At 47.3% G+C, this 27,583-nt stretch overlaps 1 protein-coding gene across 4 annotated transcripts in view; it reads left to right on the top strand.

The window, feature by feature from the left end:
* Nucleotides 1-21,649: 21,649 nt before the first annotated feature.
* The window catches only part of LOC135905230 (uncharacterized), an 80,474-nt gene continuing 74,540 nt past the window's right edge, over nt 21,650-27,583 (top strand). For 2 of the 4 annotated variants that reach the window (XR_011507861.1, XR_011507860.1), the window contains exons 1-2: nt 23,493-23,787; nt 24,937-25,040. The gene's annotated coding sequence lies outside the window, so the exon portion shown is untranslated. Of the gene's footprint in view, nt 21,896-23,492; nt 23,788-24,936; nt 25,562-27,583 lie in introns of those variants that run through there. The other 2 variants (XM_065436239.2, XR_010565358.1) reach the window with 2 other exon arrangements.

The raw sequence follows: 27,583 nt of genomic DNA, 5'->3' as shown, positions 1-27,583 counted from the left end.
AGCGGGCTCGCCGCGGCATCTCGCTGAGGCCACGGAATCTATGGAGCGCATGGATATCAATTGCGAAACTTTATGGGTATAAATCTCATAAGCTCTTGATGTGAAAGGCGCATTGACATTTCCAAAGTTGTGCTTTAGATTTTCAATTGCGGAACTTTGTGGGTTTAATGTTGTTATAAACATTTGACGCCAAAGGTCTATTGACTTTTCTAAAGTCTTACATCGGAACATACAACGAGACAAGCCAAATCAACACACTAGCAGACGAGTTGACAAAGTAGGCAGCGAGGTACAATGAGACGAAGCGTTGGGGTGGTTCATTTGTGCCGTCATGTCACATAAAAAAGATATCAACATTTTTTTTAACCTACGCCAGAACATCCATGTCAACACACTAAAGCCAGCCAAAGTGACTACGTTCTCATTTATTTTTCCTACTTTGACTTTTATTCGCGAAAACACAATGAGCCTCTTCTTTTTTTTTTTTTTTTTTGTTCTCGCTACCCTACCAGCGGGCTGCCAGAGCCAGCCAGAGCGCATACGTTTTTCTCGTATGGCCCCGACCACCGTGCGATGCACTTCGGTGCGCGTTCGGTTTGCTCTGGCCGAGTGGATTTTCACCTGACAGAGTTTTGGACGCCTTCTGGCTAGCAGACGAGAAAAAAAAAAAACAATGGTCGCTCGCCGCCATCACTGTGGGGACTCGAAGGATTGCACCGCATTCCTTGAGCGGAGCCTTTCCGGAAAATCTTGTTTCGCCGCTGTAGGATACTGAGCAGTATGCGTATGGTTCTCAGTGGACCAAGCGTCTCATGTTTTCTTCGGTATTCCTTCCGTAGCCCCATTAGGTGCCCGAAGTAGGCATTCGATTCTGGCCAACATACTTTCCTATGCGGTTTTTTTTTCATTTCGGTGCCTCCGCCTCACAGAAAAAAATACATTATTGCAGCGCAGCGAATTGTCGCATGGTGAAAGTTCGATTTTGATACTTCTTTTGCGGAAAGTAATGGGCGACGGGACGCTTCAGTTGCCGGATACGTTTATTATATTATTGCGAAAGCAATTATATGGACACTCCAGGCGCATTCCTGCCGTCGCCGTCGCCCTCATGTTCCGTATAAAGTCCAAGGGTGATAACATCGTGACCACGCGCTGCATGCTGTATGTGCGAGTGAAAGCGTAGGAGGGGAGGTGGAATGGGTGAGCCGACGATGGTGGCTCAGTCTTGTGTGCGCAAAGGAGAAAAGCGGGGAGCAAGCGCGCCGCCTTCCGTCGCGCGCAATACATCGGGGGGAGTGGATGGAATGGGTGCGGAATCTAGGATTCTGTGAACCTATGATTGTGCAACATGTTTATTTGCCTTTTTTTGACGCATTATATACAGTTACTTCTTCTTACGTACATAGACTCATTGGAGACTTATACGTATACCTAAATATCTTGTTGCGAGGTTTTGTGTATACATGCAGTGAACTTTGTTTCCAGTGACACTTTTTGTCCTTTATCAAGCCGTATTTTCGCATTTGTATATCCCATTGTATCTTTGCATTTCTAATGTAAGAGGGCGAGTCAAATGAAAGTGAGCATACCCTAACCACGCAATAATGGTTCGGTTCACTATCTGCGAGGCATGCGCGTAGGAGAACGGCATGTCTCATTTACAAAAAGTGACACGCAGGTGTGAAGATAAATGTTCTTTAATGCTCTCATACTCTGGGTTAAATATGGTTGCGTCACATAATGGACACTTCAAAAGTTGAACAGCCCGGTGCCGCGAAGTTTTTTCACAGCTGAAGGTGTTTCCAAAACAGAAATTAATCACCATATGACTGCCGTGTACGTTGAACACTTCATTTCATTAAATAAATAAACCAATAAAGAAAGAAAGAAAGACTGTGAAGCGTTGGAGCAAACGGTTCAAAGGACGTTGCAAAGGCATTCCAAGACCGGGCCAAAACCATCGTTTTGGCCCGGTCTTGGAAGTTACAGAAAGTTAAATCCTAGTGTCTGTTGGAAACAGAACTTCGATTTAGGGCCTGAATTTTGTTTAAAATATTTTGAAAAATTCGAAAGTTTGAAAAAATAGAAGCACGACGTTTACAAACTAATAGCTATGCATGAAGAACAGATATTGTGGTTCTGTAAATGGCATTTATTATAACAGTCAAAGCAAACAAATTTGTTATGTCAATTTGTATCTTACGTGAATTGGTTACGTTGTGTACAAGGGTTCTGCAAAAGCCGTATTTCCACAATACTAAATTTTTTTGAGATTCATGTGTAGCATATCTATTTTGTCCGCTGTAGATGTACTATTAGATGCAATTCACAGAATTGTGATATCATTTTTCATTGTTGAGTCACGGAGATTTATTCTTGATAGTTTCGTTTTCTGAAGATTTTCAATTTTGGCCAATTTTAAATAAATAATTGACCACCTAAATGAAAAATTCGAAACCAGTAGTCACTAGAATTAAACTTTTTCTTTTAAATGCAACAAACCTCCTCAAATTTGGTGAAGTGGTTGCAGGGAAAAACGAATTCCCCTGCTACATGTACTTAAATGGGAGCACCCGAGCTAAAGCTTCCTCTTAAGGTGGAGGCTGAGCTGCAACGTGCAGATGTATATATATATATATATATATATATATATATATATATATATATATATATATATATATATATATATATATATATGGATATATATATATATATGTATTGGGCCAGTGGCGTAGCCCCCCCCGAACAAAATTTCTGGCTACGCCACTGAACCACAGCGCACTGGCAAAACACGCAAGAAGATTTAGGAAGTGACCACATGCTGATTGAGATGACGATAGGCACGGGCCCGAGTGGTCGTGGGTCTAACCCTGTAAGCAAAGGCCGTAAACTCAAACTTGTGAAGTGGGACGCGTTCCGCAAGAAACGAGAAGAAGCGGGGCGAGGCGACGAGCCGATTACGGACATAGACAAGTGTACCGAGACGCTCAGAAGGGATGTGGACGCGGCAACGAGCGAAGTTCCGCCCGAGGCGAACCTTGAGATAATTGACAGCAGGCTGCTACACATGTGGGAAGCAAAGCGAGCACTTCTAAAGAGATGGAAATGTCAAAGACACAATAAGGCTTTGCGCAAACGCATAGCACAATTAGACAGAGAGATCGAAGAACACGCACTCCAGGTATCCAGGGCACAGTGGGAAGACACGTGCAACGGCCTCGAGAGGCAGATGGCCGGGGCGGGGCGAGGCCTATTAGATCCGGAGGAAACTAGGGCCGCTCAAGGCCACAAGACTCGTAGACTAGTAAGAGATTACAAAGGTGATAACTTCTTCGACGCAATACGTGATCGTTACTTTAAGAAGGCCGAAAGCATCCAACATGCTGAATACGACGGCGTCGCAAACGAGAAATTGGACGCGGAATTTAGCGAAGCAGAAATTCGGATAGCCCTGTTCGAACTAAACACCCGATCGGCGCCTGGCCCGGATCGGGTTACCAACAAGACTCTCCGTAACCTAGAAGATGAGTCGATCTCCCGCCTCGCGACCTACGTCAACGAGTGCTGGCGAGGGGGCTCCCTTCCCGAAGCGTGGAAACGGGCCCGCGTTATCATGATTCCAAAACCCGGCAAGCAAGTTACCCTCGATAACCTAAGACCGATTTCGCTTACGTCTTGCGTCGGCAAAGTCATGAAACACGCAGTTCTCACCCGCGTGACCGACTTTCTCGAAGATCGTGACGAGTTCCCGCACACCATGCTAGGATTCCGCCGCAACCTCTCCTCACAGGACGTATTGCTTCAACTTAAACACCAGATCGTAGACGACACTACCAGCTCCACCAAGGCAATCCTCGGCCTAGATATTAAAAAGGCCTTCGATAACGTTAAACACGAAGCAATCCTAAAAACAATTAGAACGTTAGGACTTGGCCAAAGAACATATAATTACGTTAGAGATTTCCTCGCCTGCAGGCGTGCATGCATCGTCGTTGGCGACGAGGAATCGCCGGAATTTGAGACGGTTCCGTCCGGCACGCCGCAAGGATCCGTCATATAACCATTACTCTTTAATTTAGTTCTACTCGGTCTACCCGAGAAATTAACAGAAGTTGAAGGATTGCATCATAGTCTATACGCGGATGACATCACCCTCTGGGTTCCCGGGTGTGGATGTGACGGTCACGTCGAGCGAACGCTACAGGCAGGGGTAGATGCGGTCCAGAATTACTTGCGTGGAACGGGCCTCGAATGCTCGGCTACCAAGTCCGAACTGTTAATCTACAAACCCACAAGGAGAGGTCGTAAAACCCTGCGCGACGAAGAACGGGAATACTCCAAAATACGTATTATATTGGCAGATGGTACTCCCGTACCGCACGTAGACAAAATTAGAATCCTGGGGTTACACCTGCAGGCAAATGGCCATAACGGAGAGACGGTGCGAAGACTTCGTCTTTCGGTAGATGACACGATCCGACTCTTGCGTCGCATTACGAATAGACGCAATGGTATGCGTGAAGACTGCGCGATCCGTCTCGTGCAGGCGTACGCGATAAGCCGCATAACGTATGTTGCCCCCTACCTTAAGTGGATAGGGTGCGAAAAAAACAAGGCCGAATGTATGATACGAAAGGCTTTTAAGAGGGCGGTCGGCGTTCCACTCAACGCGAGCACCGACAAGTTTCTGGAGCTCGGGCTCCACAACTCACTTGACGAGTTAATCGAGGGGCACGACATTGCGCAGTACGAACGATTATCTCATTCAAAGACGGGTCGATGCATCCTCGAGACACTCGGCATCGCGTACCACACTCAGCATGGAGAAAAGATGGCGATTCAGGCCTCGGTCCGCGACCGCCTGATCATCCCGCCGCTTCCAAAAAACATGCACCCGACGCACCACGCCGCGAGACGCAACAAACGAGCCAGAGACCTTCAGAAGAAGTTTGGCAACAACAACGAGGCGGTGTACGTAGACGCTGCGCGATATGAAGGAGAGAAAAGCGCACACGCGATTGCGGTTGTTGACCGCACGGGTAAGTGCCTCGCGAGCGCTACAGTGACCACAGGACACACGGAGGCGGCCGAAGAATCCGCAATAGCCCTAGCACTGGCCACGGTGCCTAGCGATACGATCGTGATCAGCGATTCGCAGGCGGCAATCTGCGGCTTCGCGCGCGGTCGCATCTCGCGGGAAGCGGTCCGCATACTCCAAATTTGTGACGACGGCGGCTCGTCATCGCCCTCGCAACCCCGAAATTCTACAGTCTTCCTCCTCTGGACCCCGGCACACACCGATGTCCCGCTCGCGGGCAACGAGGCGGCCCACGCCACGGCTCGAGGTCTCACACGCCGAGCCGCCGCTGATTATGTGGCCGCCTCCGCCCCCGAGAGCGGGGCATCGGATATGCCGGATCGGGACACTACAACAGAAACACAGCAACAAGAATCACAATGGGCGTGGGGCGATCGCCTGACCACGTTCAGAGATCTCACCCAACACTACAGACTCCAAAGACGCACATTCCCGCCACCACACGATAAGTTAAACAGGAATGAGGCCGTAACTTTACGCTTGCTCCAGACGCACAGCTACCCTAGCCTCGCGGTCCTACATCACTTCTACCCAGGTTTATATCCCACAGATGCCTGTAAAGCTTGCGGACAGCGAGCAAGAGCAAAGCTGCGACATATGCTCTGGGAATGTGCCGGCAACCACGGTAATGGGACCACATCCGTTCGCGACGCGTCCGTAATCGCGGCCGTTACCACAGTAGGGGAAGCCTCGAGCTCGCTTCTCCCCGACGCCGCCCCAGCTGCGCGGCCCGCCGGGGACCTTCTCCATCGGCGTCGCCGCCGCTGGGAGGCGGCTCTCAAAAGTTCAGAGTTGGCAGACCAACTCTGGGCCGTCCGGCAAGCCATAGATGCCGCCCAAGTGCAAGGACTTGGAGCCGCCACCTGAGGCCACCACAACGAAATTGCCGGCCATTCAATAATAAAGTTTCTTCACTCTCTCTACCTGAATGCGTCATTAGAAAAGGAATACTAGGTTAGCGTAGGCTCGTGTTGATGCCATGTTATTCTAGATTCTAGATTGCGAATATGAAATGTACTGGGTGATATCAATGTTGTACTGACGGTGCAGAATTTGAAACAGGAATTTTAGTCGACCTTCTTTTGCTCTCGTCGATGATGTGTTGAGGCCTGAGGAAGCTAAGAGACGTGAAGGTGAGTCAGTAGAACGATATTTGTTATGAATGAACCTTGCAACTTTTCGTTGTACAGCTTCAATTTAGCTATGTTAGTTGCTGTTTAAGGAAACCAAATTGTGTTAGCGTATTCTAAAATAGGTCTCACAAATGTTTTTTTAGGTCAGAAGCTTAATGTTCGTTGGAGCGATCTTTAGGCGTCTTTTTAGATAAAATAGCTTTCGCAGTGCAGTAGTTGTAATATTATTTTTTTGTGTTTCCCAATTGAGGTTTGATGTCAGCGTTATCCCTAAGTATTTCTGTTGCTCAACCATCGAAATAGGCGCTCCATTAACGATATAGGTGAAATGATAGGGTTGCTTTTTTCTTGTTAGTGTCATTGCCACTGATTTTTTAGAATACAGGCCCCAACAGTTTGGGGCCCCAAAGAGCTTTGCGGGTGTTATCGTCGGGGCACGCAGGAGTGAAGAGTTTTAGAATAGGGTATTGCGTTTGCTGATAGCGTGTTGCGCTGACAGCGCCACTACGGCGTCAAAGAAAAGCTATTACGAATAATTAAATAAACTATACCATTTTATGATAGGAATAGTAATTATGACTTGCGTGTATTCGCATTTAATTACAATTTAGAGGGTATTGTGTAAGCAGCAAACAATTAGTTGCGCTTAGTTTTGAGCAAACCAATTTTACGTGCCTTCACAAGCCAAGCTTAGCCGTGTTAGGCCTACGAGCCATAAAATCCACAATCGAATTAGGAATCAGCGGCGTCTAGAATCAATCTTCATAACGCACGCTAGTTGAGAGAAAGCGATAACCGCAGTCACTTCTCCGAGCTTGCGAAATTCACGCGTTATACCAAGAATCGAACCCAGTTTGGTGCTAGGTTAGAGCCGTCGCTTCGATGGGTGCCGCCATATTTGCTGACGCAAAGCTTTTGGGGCCGTTATTTGGGCTCCCGCTAAATCGGTGAAATAGCGTTCCCAACGCGAAACCCAAACGCAGTTTGCGTCTCGCGCATGCGCAGTGGCTTCGACGCTATTTCTTTGGGGCCCCAAAACGTTTGGGGCCCCTATTCTAAAACTGACATTTGCCACTGGGAGCACCACTCGGCTAGCGTGTTAAGGGAATCGGAAAGATCGAGATGGTCGTTATGGCTGTTAATTTCTTTATATATCACGCAATCATCCGCGAAGAGTTCGATTTTGCGCGCTATATTATTGGTTATATCGTTAATAAAGATCAGAAATAACAGCGACCCGAGTACCGAGCCTTGTGGTACTCCAGATGTGACAGGAGCGACATCATATGGCATATGGTCTAACATAACAAATTGTGAGCGGTGTGTTAGAAAGGCTGTTATCCAAGCAGAAACTTTTCCCTTCCCCGTGGCTTGCTTGACTTTTGCAAGCTTAGTGTGACTCACGCTAAAACACGCTGGCGGGCTAGTTGGTTAGAATCCATGGTAGAGTGCATAAGCGCGACTGGACGAGGACGAAGAAAGAAACAGATACACAGACACAGCGCTTCACTTTCAACTATATGTTTTATTTTCGCACGCATCGATAAATATATACCGTGCGAGCGGAAACAAACGTGACAGCAAAAAAGAACATTGAGTGGTACATTTCGTTGAACCGGACACGTGTGCAAGGCAAGGGCTTCTCTGCCCCTGAGCGTCTACAGAAGCTATGCAAACAGGTTAACACAGAAAATAACAAAAGGCCCTCATGTTCTACCCAACATCGCCAACAATTTGTAACCTGTACTCATAACGTTGTCTATGCCATCCCACTTTCATGCGGAAATACGTACATGGTCAAACCGGCAGATGCATCAACGAGAGATTAAGGGAGCATCAATACAATGTCAATAAGGTAATCTCGGGTCACTTGGGCATTCACTGCCGAGATTGTTCCTGCAAGCCCATGTTTGAAAGCACTTCCGTTCTGTATAAGGCTCATAGCAGGATGACGAGGGAGATTGTAGAGGCATACGAGATAGCAAAATTACAGCAAAAGTGCGTAAGCAAGCCTTCGGTATCACTTTCGGAAAAGGAGATACGATTCCTTGGTTTGTCTTCGTGACAATTGTAGTAGATGTTTTTTTTGTTTTTTTTTCCCTTTTTTCCCTTGCCTTGCACACGTGTCCGGTTCAACGAAATGTACCACTCAATGTTCTTTTTTGCTGTCACGTTTGTTTCCGCTCGCACGGTATATATTTATCGATGCGTGCGAAAATAAAACATATAGTTGAAAGTGAAGCGCTGTGTCTGTGTATCTGTTTCTTTCTTCGTCCTCGTCCAGTCGCGCTTATACACTCTACCATGGGTGACTCACGCAATCAAAAGCTTTAGATAAGTAAAATCATGTCAATTTGTTAACTATTATTAATACTAAGAGCAAGGTCATGAACTACCTCTGCAAGTTGAGTGATGGTTGATAAGCCATATCGAAAACCGTGCTGGCGAGGTGATAAGATGTTTTCGCGTTCTAGAAACACTGTCATGTGTTTTAGAATGATGTGTTCTAGTATTTTGCATGAAGTTCTGGTGAGAGATATGGGTCTGAAATTGGCAACATTATTTTTCTGCGTTCTTGTGGATCGGTATTATTTTAGCCTTTTTCCAGTCGTGTGGTAGATCAGTAGTTGCTAGTGACTTACGAAAAATCTGCCCCATATATCTACTACACTACTCAGCACATTTTTTAATGAAGTCGTATGTAATTTCATCAGGGCCGTTTGCTTTCTTAGGGTCAATGTTGAGGAGAAGATTGTGGATTCCGACGTCCGTTATTATAAGGGATCAAGCACTGAGGTACAGGATGGTGGAAGAGGGGGAAGTGTACCATTGTCTTCCGTGGAGTCTGACTTGAAGAAATCGTTATATTTATTTGCCCTCGCACATTTTTCTTCTTCGGGTAGTTTGGTTGTTGTCTGCTCGGTATATATAGTGCGCAGATGTTTGCAGAATCTTTGTGGGTTATTTTTTAGGAAGCTAGCAAGAGTGACATGTAGTAGTATTGTTTCGAATCTTTTATTTTCTGCTTGAAATGCATACCTGCAGATTTTAACTTCAGGGTTGTAGATGGTTTTGGGTTATTCTTGTTTGCCTTACGAAGCCGATTTGCGCGCCGTTTAGCATGGATAACTTCGATCGCGTGTGATCCATGGATTCTTAAGGTCAGTCAGTCAGTCAAGAACTTTATTGAAGTCCTGAGGAGTTTCAATCCGTTGGAGATCCCATGCGGGGAACTCCTCCGGCAGAAACCGTAGGCGACACCCAAGTCGGGACGGGAACGTGGTGACGCTCCGCCAGTTCTTGGGCCCTCTGGACGGCCTTGAGTTGTAGTTTGAGGTCCGGGCTTTTGAGGGCTTCTTCCCATTCGGGCTCACTGGAGAGAGGGCCCTTTGGTAACGCGGTACATTGCCATAGCATGTGCGAGAGTGAGCAATAAAGTTCTGGGCAGTCTGGGCAATTTGCCGGGATTTCTGAGTTATAGTGACTTAGAAGGCCTCGGGACGGATACGAGTCCGTTTGTAGCATTCGAAACGCAGCCGCCTGCGCGCGTTCGAGTTTGGCGTGTGGGAGCGGGAATTTGGTTCTGCCTTTCCGATAGTGGGAGGTGATCTCTTGGTATGTGAGCAGCGGGTCATTAAACTGAATGTCCAGCCCCTCGTAGGCCGTGGGACCGTCGCGGCGGGCAAGTTCTCGCGCACGGTCGTGGGCCGTTTCATTGAGGTTAGCTTTTTGCGGGTGAATGTCTTTCCCCATGTGAGCGGGGAACCAGGAGAGGCACCGTTTGCTCTCCTTTGAGCTCGCTAGTAGTATACGCGCTGCTTCTTTAGATACGTTGCCGCATTCGTAGGCCCGAATTGCGGCACGCGAGTCCGTGAAGACATAAGTAAATGTGGGGTCTGCCATGGCAATGGCTACGGCTATTTGTTCCGCTTTAGCGCTGGTGCTCGTTTTAACCGATGCGGATGATCGTAGCGTTCCGTTGCCGTCCACGACCGCTATTGCGAAAGTGGATGTGCTGCCGTACTGGGCTGCGTCCACAAATGCGGTGGCTTCACGATCCGCGTCGATGCGGTCGAGAATTGCGCGGGCGCGGGCCCGGCGCCTACCCACGTTGTGTTGTGGGTGGACGTTTCTGGGAAACGGTGAGACTTTGTATTTGTCTCTAATTTCGCTCGGTAGGGTAACCGCGTGCTCGAGATAGGGAGACGGGGAGACATTGGCGTCATTTAGGATTAGCCTACCGGCTTTGGACGAGGATAGGCGGAGTATTTGCGCCATAGTCTGAGCCTCGATCACTTCGTCGATGTTGTTGTGCATACCTAGCTGGTCAACCTTTGCTGTACTTGCTCTTTGTGGAATTCCCAAGACCTGTTTGATGCTTTTGCGCATGAGTGTGTTTAGCTTCGTCTTTTCTAGTTTCGTCCAGTTGTAGGCAGAGGCGACGTAATTAATGTGACTCATAAGGAACGCGTGGTATACGCGCAGAAGGTTATCTTCGCGGAGACCCTTCCTGCGCCCCGAGACTCTGTGGATGAGTCTGATCATGTTTTCGGTTTTGGCGGTCAAGTGTTTGATCGTGAGTCCGTGGCATCCGGTGGATTCGATTAGGAGCCCAAGAATGCGTATGTGGTTGACTCGCGGAATCTGTTGTCCGTCTCTTGTGTGTAGTGCGAGCGGAAGTTCGTCTAGAGGTGTTAGGTGGCGGACTCCTTGGCAAGACTTGCGAAATAGTAATAGTTCCGATTTCTTTGAAGATAGTTTCATTCCTGTGTTTAGAAGGTACTCTTCCGTGGCATCAAGGGCAGACTGTAATGCCTGCTCCATGTCTCCCAGGGAGCCTCCCGGGCTCCAGATGGTAATGTCATGAGCGTATAGTGCGCAGTTTACGTTTGGGATGTGTCGTAGTTTGTCTGCAAGTCCCTTCATCACTATGTTAAATAGTAATGGAGAGATGACTGAGCCTTGTGGTGTTCCGACGGAGCCCAGCGCGTAGGGGTCCGACTTAAGGTGCGAGACTCGCAGTCGGGCTTCTCTGTCTTTTAGGAAGGAGCGTACGTACTCCTGAAATCTCTGGCCGAGGCCGAGGCCTGCCACAGACTCCAGTACGAAGCGGTGCGAGACGGTATCGAATGCTTTCGTGAGATCGAGGGCGAGGATGCCTCGAACGTCTCTTGTTTTAACGTCGAAGATCTGTCTCTTTAGGAGTAACATCACGTCTTGGGTGGATAGGTGGGGTCGAAACCCTACCATGTTGTGTGGTAGGAGTTCGTGTTCTTCAATGTAGCGTGACACTCGGTTTTGAATTACGTGCTCGGCTACTTTACCCACGCATGACGTAAGAGAGATGGGTCGTAAGTTGTCGAGGCTAAGTGGTTTGCCGGGTTTTGGTATGAGGACCACCGTGGCAGTGCGCCATTGCGTTGGTACCTCTCCTGTTTCCCACACGTGGTTGATGTCTTTCGTCAGTAATGTAACGGCTTGGTCGTCTAGGTTACGCAACAGTCGGTTGGTTACACCGTCGGGTCCTGAAGCAGACCTGCTGTTTAGATTGTGTAGCGCCTCTCGGACTTCTGCTTCCGTGAAGGCAGCGTCTAGTTCGGGAGTGGTTTCGCACTTTATGATCGGGTAATCATTGGGGTGAGCGACGCCTAGCGGAAGATACCGTTTGGCAATTTCTTCCAAGAAGGACTCTTCCGTTCCCCCTTTCCCTTTATGTGAGTGTAGAAGTCGGTCTAGCGCGTGACTTTGATTATCCTTCGTTTGGCTGTCGTCTAACATGCGTTTCAGGAGGTTCCACTTACCTCCTGTCCGCATGCGGCCGTCTACTGCCGAACAGAGTTCGTGCCATTGGAGTCTTGTGAGCTCCGTACAGTATTCGTCTATGTCTCGGTTGAGGATCGCGATGCGTTTGCGCAGGCGTCTGTTGAGACGCTGCTTTCTCCATCGCGCAAGTATCGAAGCCTTGGCCTCGAGTAAGTGTGCGAGGTGAGGGTCAACCCTTGGGACTTCCAGTTCCGTCTCTATGGTTTTCGTGGCTCTGGTAACGTCGCCCTTTATCGCAGAGAGGAGTTCCGCGAAGGAGTCATACGTATTCGTATCTTCCTTCCGTAACTTACGGAAGGTATCCCAGTCTGTGAGGGTGAAAGATCGGGGTGGGGCCGTCGTGTTCGGTATTTGTGTGCGTATGACGAAGTGATCGCTGCCCAGGTTCTCTTGCGTGTTCGTCCATATGTAGTTTGCAACATTTCGGAGTAACGTGAGGTCTGGCGTAGTATCGCGCTGCGTCGACGTACCCAATCTGGTGGGGAACCTGTGGTCCGTCACCAGGGTGAGGGACAGGCCGTCTATTGCGCGCGAGAGGTTGTTGCCGCTAGGCCTGTTTATGGGGTAACCCCACGACGTTTGGGGGGCGTTGAAATCACCTGCTATAATGAGCGGTGAGTTTCGTGCCAATGACGTGGCTTTAGTGAGGATCGCGTGGAAGGATTGGTTGTAGTGCGCGGGGGAACTATAGACGTTTAGTACAAAGACACTTTGTTTTAAGAATCGGTTAGGGACGAGCTCGATTAGGATCGCCTCGATGCGACTGTTTTTTGGTGGGACGTCGTGAACGATGTGCGCGAGCTTTCTACTAACGAGCGTGGCGATGCCTCTCCTGGCGTCCCCTTCTCTTTTTGAGACGGTGCAGTAACCTGAGAGCGTGAGGGTTTCGCATAGGGTTTCCTGTAATAGTATTACGTGCGGTCTTTGGGGTTGAATTTTGAGGTACTGTTGCAGCGAGGATTTGCGTTTCGCGTAGCTAGCGCAATTCCACTGCCAAATTTCTAAAGTATCCCGTGTCGTGTTAGCCATGATGGTTTTGTGAGGAATTTATTGGCGCCGAAGGCTGCGAAGTCGTGTCCATTTGTTGTGGCTGGCTAGCTTTGTTTTTAATTTTTATGGCGACTTTGTTTTCGACAACCTCTACACGATTTGCTAGGGTACGAATACTTTGTAGGTTCTCTCGCGTGAGGCGCAGAATTTCATCTAGGGTGTCTTGCGGTACATTACACTCTTCTTCCGTCTCTGGGAGCGGAGGTGGTTTGCGTTTCGCTGTGCTTACTTTTACATTTGTCTCCTGGGGTGGTGCCTGTTTGGGAGATTTAAGGTTTTGAATCTCCTGTTTCGCGTCATTAAGCTGTGCTGTAAGCACTTGTATGGTCTCTCGGAGACCCGCTAGTTCCTGTCGTAGGGCTGTGACTATCTCGCTCTCATGCTCGGGCAATGAAGACCGCGTTACCTGTTTCATAGATGAGGCGTCCTGTTGCTGCTGCTGGTGGTGTTTCCCTCGCACTCGGTCGGCCCACGTCAGTTCGGTGTGGCCGGATGTAGGGCGCCCCCTGGAGCGGGAGCGGCTGTTGCGTCGTCCCCTGGAGCGGGAGCGGCTGCTGCGGAGGGCGCTGCGGCGCTCGGGTGTCGGCGTGACTGAGCGACTCCTTGTGGTCGCTACGGGAATTCCCGAGGTGGCGCTCGAATCGCGGTGACTGGCGCCGCTCGGTCCTCGGGAGCGGCTGCGGCCGCGTTGGTTGCGTCTGCGGCGGCGTCTCTGTCGCACGATGTAAGGAACTTGAAACTTGCGTTTGCAGTCCTTGTCGGCGGTGGGGTGTGGTCCACCACACAGAGTGCAGTGAGGAGTACACTGGTGATCTTCTGGTGGTGTTTTGAGGCCACACTTACGGCACCACGTGGTGCTGGGGTTAGGACAGACATCTGCGCGGTGACCGATGTTGCCACAGTTGTAGCAAATTTCGGTGTGCCTGCGAAAGAGCGTGCATCGAACAATGCTTGCTCCGCAGTAGATGTAACTTGGTACTCGCATTCCTTGGAAAAGGATTGTCACGGCCGTGGTGTTCTTGATTCTCTTCACCTCCAAGGCGTTGGGGTTGCGCTTCGTGACGATCAGTTCTCGGAGTTGGGAGTCGTTGAGCTCGAGGTCAATGCCTCGGACTACGCCTTTGCAGGTATCATCGGGTGGGGCCGGGTATACCGCGACCCGATACGTAGAGTCTTTCATGCGAATCTGTTGCACCGTGGCGTATGCTCTTGCGTTACGTTCGCTGGGGGTGCAGATGATGAAGATATTCTGAGTAACGTTGGGGCATATGGAGTCTTCCGTGAGGTCTTGAGGAGCCAGGGCTGCCGCCATTGCCAGGGCTTGCTCAACCTGCACTGGTGTGGATTTGGCCACGTTGAGACCGTCTCGGGGCCTTACGATGATACGGAACGTGTCCCTCGGTAGCTGAGGGAGTCTCGAGGTGGCGACGAGGCGCTGGTATGCGCTGTTCGGTCCGGCGGTGCGATCGCCGTCCCTTCGTCTGCCACGTGTACATGACGAACTTGCTCCTTGGGGTTGACTGGCCTTGCCCTTGCGTGGTTTGCGGTTATATGCCGCGATCCAGCCCGGGTCATTCGCGTCTTCCGGCGATATCGTCTCACCGGGGACGATTTCCATGTCGGTAGTGAGTGACTTGCGTTGGTCGCCCTAGGCCTACCTGCCTTTGCACGCCGAGGTTGAAAATTCCAACGCAGAAAATGTTGAGAAAGGGTCCACCCACCGAAATAAATCCGGTATCCACGGAATCCGTGTAACTTGCTGCCTTCGTTGGTGCGCAATTCACGTCGATTTGGGCTGAATAACCTCGTGAAATCATTGATGATATCGGGAGCCGATGTTTGCTTGTCCGCACTAGTCGGCGCCCCACTACATCATCCATTCTTAAGGTGCTATTTTTTTCTTTTGCGTTGGAATATAATTAGTTATACAGTGCAGGACAATGCTCTTAAAATGTAGCCACAATGCATCTACATCAGTAGATTCCAGAAATGCTTTTTCCAAAAAGGAATCGAATTCATGCGACAGATGAGTTAGCATGCTGGCGTCATCTGCTTTATGAAAGTTTAAACATTTTTTTTACTGTAGACAGGGTAGTAATACAATGATCAAGCTGGAATGTGCACATAGGTATGCTGTGATCAGATATCCCTTCAATAATGTTTATTTGTACTCGACTTGTAGAAAAATGGTTGCTAAGAGGTATGATGTCGAGGATATTTTTCGTTGAGCCTTGAACGCGAGTAGGACGAGTGACAATTTGATGTAGGTTAAAATTTAGCGTTAAGTCTATTAGCACTTATGAGGCTTCTGATGTGTGATGCATTAATTGTGGGCCAGTCTACGTCAGCAAGGTTAAAGTCGCCCGCAAGAATAATCCTGGATCGATAGACATGACGCTGCATATATTCTTGAATTGCTGAAACCCTAGCAAAAATTATAATAGAAGTTTGTATTAGACTAATACAGTTTGTATTAGTTGTATAAGTTTTGTATTAACCAATAGAAATTTCTATTAGTTGTACTGATTTACCTATAAGACCAATAGAACCTATGTATTAGACGTATTAGTCTTACACAAACAGTGTTGCTTGTCTGCTAGTTTCTTTATTAGACTGATACGTCCTATTGACTTTATACAGATTGTTGCTGGTCTGTTATCCAACATGTATTGTTGAATTCCGTTGCCCCTGTTTGCTGCTTGTTTAATGCGAGGGTGAAAGTTTATGAAAAATTAAGTCTGTATTGGGGACCATTAGTTTACACCCTGATTCCGTAATGCCTCCATGACTGCTGAGGTTTCGACAGAATCAAACGCTTTCTCGTAATCAATGAAAGCTATATATAAGGGTTGGTTATATTCCGCACATTTCTCTATCACCTGATTGATAGTGTGAATATGATCTATTGTTGAGTAGCCTTTACGGAATCCTGCCTGGTCGTTTGCTTGACAGAAGTCTAAGGTGTTCCTGATTCTATTTGCGATTACCTTAGTGAATAGTTTGTAGGCAACGGACAATAAGCTGATCGGTCTATAATTTTTCAAGTCTTTGGGGTCCCCTTTCTTATGGATTAGGATTATGTTAGCGTTCTTCCAAGATTCCGGTACGCTCGAGGTCATGAGGCATTGCGTATACAGGGTGGCCAGTTTCTCTAGAACAATCTGCCCACCATCCTTCAACAAATCTGATGTTACCTGATCCTCCCCAGCTGCCTTCCCCCTTTGCATATCTCCTAAGGCTTTCTTTACTTCTTCCGGCGTTACCTTTGGGATTTCGAATTCCTCTAGACTATTTTCTCTTCCATTATCGTCGTGGGTGCCACTGGTACTGTATAAATCTCTATAGAACTCCTCAGCTACTTGAACTATCTCATCCATATTAGTTATGATATTGCCGGCTTTGTCTCTTAACGCATACATCTGATTCTTGCCAATTCCTAGTTTCTTCTTCACTGTTTTTAGGCTTCCTCCGTTCCTGAGAGCATGTTAAATTCTATCCATATTATACTTCCTGATGTCAGCTGTCTTACGCTTGTTGATTAACTTCGAAAGTTCTGCCAGTTCTATTCTAGCTGTAGGGTTAGAGGTTTTCATACATTGGCGTTTCTTGATCAGATCTTTCGTCTCCTGTGATAGTTTACTGGTATCCTGCCTAACGGAGTTGCCATCGACTTCCACTGCACACTCCTTAATGATGCCCACAAGATTGTCGTTCATTGCTTCAACGTCCTCTTCCTGAGTTAAAGCCGAGTACCTGTTCTGTAGCTTGATCTGGAATTCCTGTATTTTCCCTCTTACCGCTAACTCATTGATCGGCTTCTTATGTACCAGTTTCTTCCGTTCCCTTCTCAGGTCTAGGCTAATTCGAGTTCTTACCATCCTGTGGTCACTGCAGCGCACCTTGCCGAGCACGTCCACATCTTGTATGATGCCAGGGTTAGCGCAAAGTATGAAGTCTATTTCATTTCTAATCTAACCGTTCGGGCTCCTCCACGTCCACTTTCGGCTATCCCGCTTGCGGAAGAAGGTATTCATTATCCTCATATTATTCTGTTCCGCAAATTCTACTAATAACTATCCCCTACTATTCCTAGTGCCTATGCCATATTCCCCCACTGCTTTGTCTCCAGCCTGCTTCTTGCCTACCTTGGCATTAAAGTCGCCCATTAGTATAGTGTATTTGGTTTTCACTCTACCCATCGCCGATTCCACGTCTTCATAGAAGCTTTCGACTTTCTGGTCATCATGACTGGATGTAGGGTCGTAGACCTGTACAATCTTCATTTTGTACCTCGTATTAAGTTTCACAACAAGACCTGCCACCCTCTCGTTAATGCTATAGAATTCCTGTATGTTACCAGCTATATTCTTATTAATCAGGAATCCGACTCCTAGTTCTCTTCTCTCCGCTAAGCCCCGGTAGCACAGGACGTGCCCGCTTTTTAGCACTGTATATGCTTCTTTTGGCCTCCTAACTTCACTGAGCCCTATTATATCCCATTTACTGCCCTCTAATTCCTCCAATAGCACTGCTAGACTCGCTTCACTAGATAACATTCTAGCGTTAAACGTTGCCAGGTTCATATTCCAATGGCGGCCTGTCCGGACCATTTGCAGAGAGGTCTCGACTATTCGCTGAATAAAAGAATTTTGCTGTACAAAATGTGCAGCACACAGCATTCGCACGTTTGTGTTAGTTTCATCGCACTAAGCTAGTGAAACTGGCCCCTATCTCTCAGCGATATACACGAAAGCGATCGACGCGCGCCTACATGGTTTGCCAATTTTGCTTCACTGGCGACGTCTCACAATACTATTATAGGCCTCTGTTCAGCCTCGTCGCGATGAGTCCTGAGGAAACAGCTAGCGTTTACAAGACAGCAAATACTTCGCCACGAAAAAAAAAACAACGGAACGAACAACCAGCCGTAACGTACAAGGCGGAGTCGCGATGCCGGGTGGGTTTACGAACGATGGTGCAATCGCAACAACCATATTTGTTTGCCACTGAAGTTTCGTTAGTCCCGTATCCTCTGTTGAAGTGCGCATAAACTTGTTAAGTATAAACCCCATGCAAGCGATCTTGCACGCGACAGCGACAAGCGACGCGATGGAGATGGCTGTCGCGTTCGCTCGTCGCCTACAAGTTGCACCCCATGCGAGCGACGACTTCGAGCGACGTCTCCCCAGCGTTGCCGGTATGAGGGCAGCAATATAGGCGCCGAAACTAGCGTGACGCGTGCTTTATTAACTTAAGTTGATGTATTTTACTGTAAAAAGCAGCATAAAATATTTCTGAAAGTCTTGCAGTAGGTTCTTATCCTTGCACGTATAAAAATTCAATCGTTTGCTCGTTCCGTGCGACAATCAGAAGTACTGAAGTTATGTACATCCAGTTCCGGCTTTGCGCTATTGGCTAGTCGCTCATAGCACTTCCGGACGACGAGCGACGAATTCTAGATTTGCAAAACCGAGCGATCGCGCGACAAGACCGAGCGATCTGTTCAAGCGACGGCCCGATCCGTCGCGCGAACCCGTCGCTCGTCGCTGTCGCGCACAAAATCGCGTCAATGGGGTTTAGCCTTTACCCAAATTGATAACTTAATACCGCATATAAAAGGCCGTAATATTTATTAATATCAAAGAGCAGTATCGCAGAGAAGGGAACACGGCAGGCGGGAAGATCGCAAAAGTGCGACCGTAGTCAGCCGTAGTTGCGCACAGCACGTGTGCATTCGCGGCTGCCACGGAGAAAGGAAACTCAGGAGAGGCGCTGACGTCACTCTTTGTGAAGCTAAAGTGAAGCCGGAAGTTGGCGTTGCTCATGGCGTTGCTCCGCCTCTCGGGCCAGCTCTCCTCTGTTGTTTACATTTCTCGCGAAACCACGCCGCGCTGCGCGCAACCGTGCTGCTGGGACCCGCGCGCTCCGCAGCAATATCAAACAATCGTTAGCACGTTAGCATGATTCCGCCAAAGAGGGCAAAATTTACCGCGGATATTCCTTCGTCCGTTGCCATTGCCGTGGCGCCGTACATTGCGTACAGCATTGCATGCGCGTTCATTTCACGAACTTTAGTACCTCCTTTCCCACCTGGCCACAGCAACATCCGGTAGAGCATGGTACAGATAACGCAGCGCAACAAAACACGGAGACCAATGCAAACCGGCCCGCACGGCGCCTTTGCCACGGTACGAAACCTACGGAGCAACACGTGTGAGCGCACAGAACACGGAGGAAGGGAACTCAGGAGAGGCCCTGACGTCACTCTTTGTGAAGCTAAAGTGAAGCCGGAAGTTGGCGTTGCTCATGGCGTTGCTCCGCCTATCGGGCCAGCTCTCCTCTCTTGTTTACATTTCTCGCGAAACCACACCGCGCTGCGCGCAACTGTGGTGCTTGGACGCGCGCGCTCCGCAGCAATACTAAACAATCGTTAGCACGTTAGCATGATTCCGCTAAAGAGGGCAATATTTCCCGCTGATATATTCCTTCGTCCGTTGCCATTGCCGTGGTGCGGTACATTGCGTACAACGTTGTATGCGCGTTCATTTCACGAACTTTAGTCCCTCGTGTCCCACCTGGCCACAGCAAAATCCGGGAGAGCACGGTCCAGCTAACGCAGCGCAACAAAACACGGAGACCAACACGAACCTGCCCGCACAGCGCCTTTGGCACGGTACGAAACCTACGGAGCAACACGTGTGAGCGCACAGAACCAAAATAAAGCCGCCATTGTGGCCCGAAAGGCGTGGCTGCAACGGCAAAGAAATAAAAAAATCAGCAAAAAAGAGGTGAACCTACTGCGTCATTTCTTCCACATTTTTCTCCTAGCGTGCGGAGGGGGTAGAGCCGCTGCTCAGTTTCCTTCCTCCATGGCACAGAAAATATAACAAAGCCGCCATTGTGGCCCGAAAGGCGTGGCCACTACAGCAAAGAAATAAAAAAGACAGCAAAAGAAAGGAGAACCTACTACGTCATTTCCTCCACACTTTTCTCCTAGCGCGCGGAGGGGGTAGGGCTAGGGTGGCTAGAAGGGCCTTCTAGCCCTTCTAGCCACCCTAGTATATAGGGCCTCTCCTCAGTTTCCTTCCTCCATGGCGGCTGTCATGTTGCAGTGTACTGTAGCCACGTCAAGGCGAGGTGTGCGAGATTTTTAGTGAATGAACGATGTCTTTTTAAGGAACCCGAGGGGTTGGCGTCTGCGCAATCTTATTCCTGCAGTGGTATATTTGGACATAGATGTTAATTGTGTGACTTCAAAACAACGGCAGGCAATTTTTCTACCCCTGTACTTCGTGGCTTTGTGTATCTATCGGCGTGCATCGATGTGATGTGTTTTCACCGGCGCCGATTCCCTACCATTCGGGGGTAATTATTGTACTTATTTATGCTTCTATAGTGTTGTATAAAGTTGTTTCTTTCTTTTTATCCCAATGGTGGATTCACTTCAGTACAGTGTCATTGGGCCGATTGTTGTGCGCATAGCAGCAATGACATGCCTGTTTCCGGCAATGCTGTGCAAGATTTCTGTCTAGAGTTGTTCCTTACCTGCCTACAGTTTTGATGTAACACACAGAACATCTTAGGTTCATTTTATGTGCTGTCTAATTGTTCTGTCGTATCAGCCCCTAGCAAAAATTCTAATAGAAGTTTGTATTCGTCTAATACAGTTTTGTATTAGTTGTATAAGTTTTGTATTAGACCAATAGAAATTTCTATTAGTTGTACTAATTGACCTATAAGACCAATAGAGCCTATGTATTAGGCGTGTTAGTCTTATACAAACAGTGTTGCATGTCTGCTAGTTTCGTTATTAGACTGATACGTCCTATTGACTTTATACATATTGTTGCTGGTCTGTTATGCAACATGCATTGTTGAATTCTGTTGCCCCTTTTTGCTGCTTGTTTAATGCGAGGGTGAAAGTTTATGAAAAATTAAGTCTGTATTGGGGACCATTTGCAGAGAGGTCTCTGATTATTCGCTGAATAATAAAGAACAAAATGTGCAGCACACAGCATTCGCACGTTTGTATTAGTTTCATCGCACTAAGCTTATCTCTCAGCGATATACACAAAAGCGATCGACGCGCTCGCCTACATGGTCTTGCTAATTTTGTTTCACTGGCGACGTCTCATAACTAGGCCTCTGTTGAGCTTCGTCGCGATGAGTCGTGAGGAAACAGCTATGTTTACAACGCAGCAAATACTTCGCCACGAAAAAAAAAGCACAACGAACAACCAGCCGTGACCTGCAAGGCAGAGTTGCGATGCCCGGTGCGTTTACGAACGATGGTGCAATCGCAGCAACCATAATTGTTTGCCACTGAAGTTGCGTTAGTCCCGTATCTTCTGTTGAAGTGCGCATAAAGCAGTGTTAAACTTGTAACCTAAATTGATAACTTAATACCGCATATAAAAGGCCGTAATATTTATTGACATCAATGAGCAGTATCGCAGAGAAGGGAACACGGCAGGCGGGAAGATCGCAAAAGTACGGCCGTAGTCAGCCGTAGTTGCGCACAGCACGTGTGCATTGGCGGCTACCATGTTGCAGTGTACTGTTGCCATGTGAAGGCGAGGTGTGCGCGATTTTTAGTGAATTAACGATGTGTTTTTAAGGAACCCGAGGTGCTGGCGTCTGCGCAATCTTATTCCTGCAATATAATACTTGGATATGGGTGTTGTGTGACTTCAAAACAACGGAAGGCAACTGTTTTTACCCCTGTGCTTCGTGGATCAGCGTGCATCGATGTGATGTGTCTTCGCCGGCGCCGATTCCTTTCCATTTGGAGGTAACTATTGTACTTATTTATGCTTCTATAGTAGAGTATAAAGTTGTTTCTTTTTATCCCAATGGTGGATGCACTTCAGTACAGTGTGATTGGGCCAATTGTTGTGCGCATAGCAGCAGTGACATGCATGTTTCCGACAATGCTGTGCAAGATTTCTGTCTAGAGTTGTTCTTTATCTGCCTACAGTTTCGATGTAACACACAGAACATTTTTGGTGCATTTTATGTGCTGTCTAATTGTTTTGTCATCAGATGGCGTCATTTTTCTTTATGATAAACATATCGAACTAAGCATATCAAACTTTGTCCTAAAATTAGTTTGGAAATTACGGGGCCATATTATTCCAATTTAGAAGCAAATATTGCCTGCTTAAACATTTAGTGGTAGAACTAGCACCCCTGCTTTTAAATGTTTCTATATGTGTATGTTTCTGTCCGGGTTTTTTTAACCTATCAAAAGGACGTTCTCTGGTCGAAGTGGTGGAGTAAACGCTCTGGCAATCAAGACTGCTGACCTGACGAGGATCTCGAAAGAGAAATCTGTAAAAAATATTTAATGTGGTAATAAATGCTTCTAGCAATTATGCCTGTTTTTCATTCTGTAACTGGTGCATTTCAAACTTTTCTTTCACACCAATATACCTAGCTATTAGACTAACACGCCGATAGACCAATACACCAAATACATATCAGACTAATAGGTAATACACCAATAGATCTATTACACTAATGCACTAATAGACATAATAGATTGTATTAGTGTCAATAACCTCATAGGCTATTAGTTTTTGTATTATAATTTTGCTAGGGTAAGGCATGCACTGCCAGAGGAAGGGCTCCGATAAACGGAATCGGTTACAATTGACGTCCCATCGCACAAAACTTTGCAGAAAACGGCTTCAGCGTTGTCCACCTCTGGAAGAAGGACAAAGCGGAGGCAGTTTTTTATTAGTAAGGCCACTCCTCCACCCCGTGAAGGTCGGTCTTTTCGGATGATTGTGTACTTTGGTGGAGCTAAAGCCCCTCCATCCACGCGCCACCGGCGGAAACGTGTATGGAGGGGCTTTAGGTGGAGCAATCTCGTGGTCGAATATAGTGGGTGATAAATATCGGGCTCGTAGTCGACTAGAAGGCTTTCCAAGGCTTCTGTTTTATTTAGGACACTGTGGGCGTTTACATTTATCAATGTTAATCTTTTGGTTGTGCCGCTTGTGCGGCTCGGTGGGTTATTCGCCGGTTTGTTACTGTGTCGTTTTTTTTTTTTTTTTGCATCGGTACTTTGTCCTTCTTCTCTTCGTCCCAAATATATGCGCGTTTGTTAATGTAAAGCTTGTCAAAGGAAAGTGATACTTCTTCCTTTTTTTCACGGTCTGATTTTTGATTGAGACTTTGATAATTAGGATAGCACGTCTATTCGTACCGTGACGGGAGCCATGATCAATTTGAAAAGTGTGCTAAAACCTCGCTTAGCTGGCTCTGCAGACAAAGTGCCACTGAGGCATTTTCCGCCGGAAGTGACGATTTTATCGCCATTTTTGCGGCTTTGCATCCAAAAGGCCTGAAGTCGTGCCGAAAGTCAATCCAAGATTATCCCATGCCAAGCCGCGCGCACAGCCGCAAATCTCGAAATGCGCCAAATGTGCTTGTGTTTTATGCCTGCGCCTACATGACAGATCGCTTTTTTCGCAGGCGTTGTGCTAGTTGCGCATGTCAATAGCGCAAGTTGGTCATAAATCCTAGTTAGAGAGAAAGGGCTTCGTTTGTTCTCTTGTGCGAAGCGCGTCCGCCGCGGACGGGAATGATGTTCCCCACACGTGACGTGCCGGTGTAGTTGGTGTAGTTGCGGATACCTGCCAAAAACAGTCACCATTTGACGTTCGTGTCATATTTCAGGTGGGGAAGCTCTTGTATAAACGCACTTGTAGATCAGCGTCTGTGTGTGTTCTCGTCATTCATGTTTGTGTGAACATCTCTCCAAGTGCACGGCTTCAGCAAAATCATAGTAACTTGTCAGTGTCATAGCCCCCTATGTAATATGTCAGTGTGTACTTGCCGTGGTGGCTTAGTGGCTGCGTTGCGCTGCTAAGCCCGAGGGTGCGGGAACGAATCCCAGCCACGGCTGCCGCATTTCGATGGGGGCGAAATGCAAAAACGCCCGTGGTACCGTGCATTGCGTGCATATTAAAGAACCCCACATGAACAAAATTAATCCGGAGTCCCCCACCACGGCATGCCTCATAATCATATATGTTGGTTTTGGCACGTAAAACCCAAAAATGATTTTTTTTTACTTTGTCAGTGTCGGGCCATATTGTGCTGTCAACTTTTTGAATACCGTAGTGCGATTTTCTTATTTATTTTGTATTTCCGTCAAGGCCACGGGTATGCAGAGCGGAGTGGTTTTCGGGAGGAAACAAGAATGTAGTATGTATTAATAAAAAGAGGAAATAATTTTTGCTGCAGCTATACAATGTTAGCTACAAACAAAATAAACAATGATGTTCCCTTCAAGCTGTCGGATTTCTTTCCCCGCACTCTCAGACGCTCGTGTCACCGAAAGAATGGAGGAAGTTTCTGCTTGATCAAGAATAAATGTCATTCGATTACTATCGGCAACACGCTGTTATTCTGCCTTGTCCCAGCATAGCTTGCTTTCATGTTCACTTTACACTTGCATTATCCCATTAGCATACTCAGTCTCCGAAAGGGAAACGGAGAAACCTACGTGTTCCTGTCATTCCCTTTCTTGCTATAGCAATGCATATATTTAGGACCAGCGTCCACTTCCCTCTGGTACACATGGCTTCTTTGCATCAATATTGCTGCTGAAAGCAGCAATGCCATTTGCTTTGCTTTGTGCATTTCTTAGTGTGCAGGCGGGGCATTATGTCACATGCTTGCTGTTGTAACATCCTACTTAATTTGTTGTTTTCAAAATGAACTTTTAACTGCGAGTCAATGCTGTGTTTGTCACCTTCTTTTCTGGTCCGGGTCATTTTGTGTTTTTAAAATGATGGTAACATACTCTCATGTCCATTGCAGAGTGCTCACAAGGTGTCACAATAGCGGAGCCCCTGTTTGCATCCAAGACCATTCTCCTTGCCCCTTTCATCCTAGTTGCTTGCCTCATCATCGACTGTACTAAGGTGAGTGGCAGCTGCTTCCTTTTCTTTTTTTCAGAGCGCTTTGCCCTTGGCTACCAGCTGACTGCCCTGACACACAGCCCGAGCACCTAAGAGACGTAGTGACTTCTCATCATCTTAGAAGAGGAAGAAAAAAAGGGACACAATCCACTTGCAGCCAAGCATTGTAAGTGTGATGTTACTTGAGGTTGCAGACACATCAAGAGCCTTGCTGGCTGAACCACCACGTACAACTGAAGAAGAGTTACAACTGTAGTATTCAGGTCTTGCTGATGCTCTTGTGCTGCACCAGCTTTCTTCATCGTGCTCTTACAGTAAAGTGCTAGCTTCGAGCCACTTGCAGGAACATGGTCCAAGGACTTGGAAACACTGTTTCAACGTGGTGGCAACTTCCTTGCTGAGTATCACATCAGTCAAGAAATGGTGGACCACGTTGAAGGCTTCACAGAAGGACAATCAAGTTGTCCAAAGTGGCTTGCATATCGTGCTGGCAGAATCGCAGATTCTGTGACAAAATGTGTTAAGCCTGTGGGGATGTCGCGGCTAGCGAAGGACGAATCCCAACATAAAAACGCAACGCGTCTTTATTCGGCGAACGATGTCAGCGGACGGGCGTACCAAGCTACGTTTGTCACAGTAGCTGGTGGTAGAAGGCGGCTTTTATCATCCAGGCAGCCTGTTCTTATAGCCACCGTCGGTGACGCATACCTCGGGTGACATGGCGGTGGCGCTATGCTTTATCGACCATGCAATCCAGCGTGCAGCTGTGGTATGCTTGGCCAGATGATAAGATGGCAGGTGCGCAGAAATATGCGCAGAGTGTGTCGCCACAAGCCATAGCAGCACAAGTTCACCTCTGCATCGACAACATAGGGACTGGAGCATAAGCATGGTGCATTCACGAGCTTTGTTTATGAAATCGTGCTGCATCATATTGACTTTCAATACTTTGGGCCAAAAATTCACTAGAGTACACAGCATTTACATCTTGCAGCAACACCAGATGCTTCCCTTAGCTGTATACGTTGTGGCAAGGGTGTTGAGGTTAAATGCTCTTACACACTGGCCAAGAGAAGCATACAAAAAGTGAGAAACGGCCCAGATTGTTGTCTAGAGAATGTGAATGGAAAGCAGACATCGAAATGGGCACACCCATACTACTTTTAAGTTAAAACACAAATGGCAGTATGCAACAGAACATCGGGATTTTGTTGTTTGGATTCCATCATCAGGGTTAACAAAGGGTTACTAAGGATGATACCTTTTTGGATTCCATGCCGACTTCTACAGAGAAATTTTTCACGCAAGTGATCATGTCAGAACTACTTGCTGAATATTTCGCAAGGAAAACTATTGAAAGCAGCCAAAACAGCAGAGATAACGACTTGTACTTTTTCTGCAGAGGGCCTGAATCTGGCAACTGCTGGCATATGAAGGCCAAAATTGCAAGTGTAGATGCTATCACTGCGTTTGTACATTTGAAATAAAAATGGTGGTTTTACTAGGACTGTGTCACTGACAAGAGCCTACAGAGACTGCTTAGCTTGACATAGCAGCAGCCCCATTCAGCTGTTTGTCAAACATGGTCGAGACCGCCCCTGGACTGGCTTGTGCACTGACAAATGTAAGCACTTAATGCTTGATGCAGCGACGTCTAGCCAATCATTCTTGAAAGTACAGCAATAAATTTTGTACAGGGAGAGTATCTATAACTGACAGCGTACAGTGACTTTTAAACGTAGAGCTAACTACAAAGTAATTAATGCAGAAAGTTTGGCTAGTTGGTGTCGATGCAAGCACATAATCCTTCCTAAATGTAGAATAGCTTTACTTGAACTTTACGTGTGTGAATATTGATGTGCTAATGTGAAAGCGAACAGATTATAAATGGCATTCTCAATGTGCAATTATCAGGAAACATATTATGCAAAGTGGAGCTGTCTCATAAACAAATTGCCAGGAGAATATTGTTCAATTTTATGCATCTCTGCCTGCTGCCACTGCTGCGCAGAGCTAATCGATGAAGTAGTCTAGGCGACGGTGAGTTAACGAAACATTTATGTACAATGTGTACAAGGGCATTAAATAGTTGGCCTAGAGGCTGAGAGCAGAACGGGCTTGCACTAAGGCACGCTGTGATGAACGGCAGGGCGTATAGCTTCGCTGCCTCTTTCTGTCTGTCTTCCCACTTTGTGTGGTTTGTTTTTGGTAGCTCCAGGATCCATTGAAGCAGCCAGCAGCTTGGTCATTGTTTGAATTGGACGAATGGACGAGAGGGCTTGACGCTGGTTGCTTCACACACTCCGCTGTAAAGATGACTCATTAGTGTGGTCAACGCCGAAGGAGATCATAACTTTGAAGGAGAACGCTTTGAAGGAGATCTAAAGCTTGCACACGCCTTAACACCAGCCCTTCGACCAGAAGGATAGTCATATACAGAATGTTAACTTGGGCCAAACTTTAAAAATATGCAGATGCTTCGTAGCTCGACATAACCAAGGTAATGTTGTTTGCCATAGTTTGTAGATACTCAGGTTATTTTTTGC

Source organism: Dermacentor albipictus, chromosome 8 (genome assembly GCF_038994185.2).
Source record: "Dermacentor albipictus isolate Rhodes 1998 colony chromosome 8, USDA_Dalb.pri_finalv2, whole genome shotgun sequence".
NCBI lineage: Eukaryota > Metazoa > Arthropoda > Arachnida > Ixodida > Ixodidae > Dermacentor > Dermacentor albipictus.
Note: the sequence above shows the minus strand (reverse complement) of the source record. Positions and strands in the feature narration are given on the sequence as shown.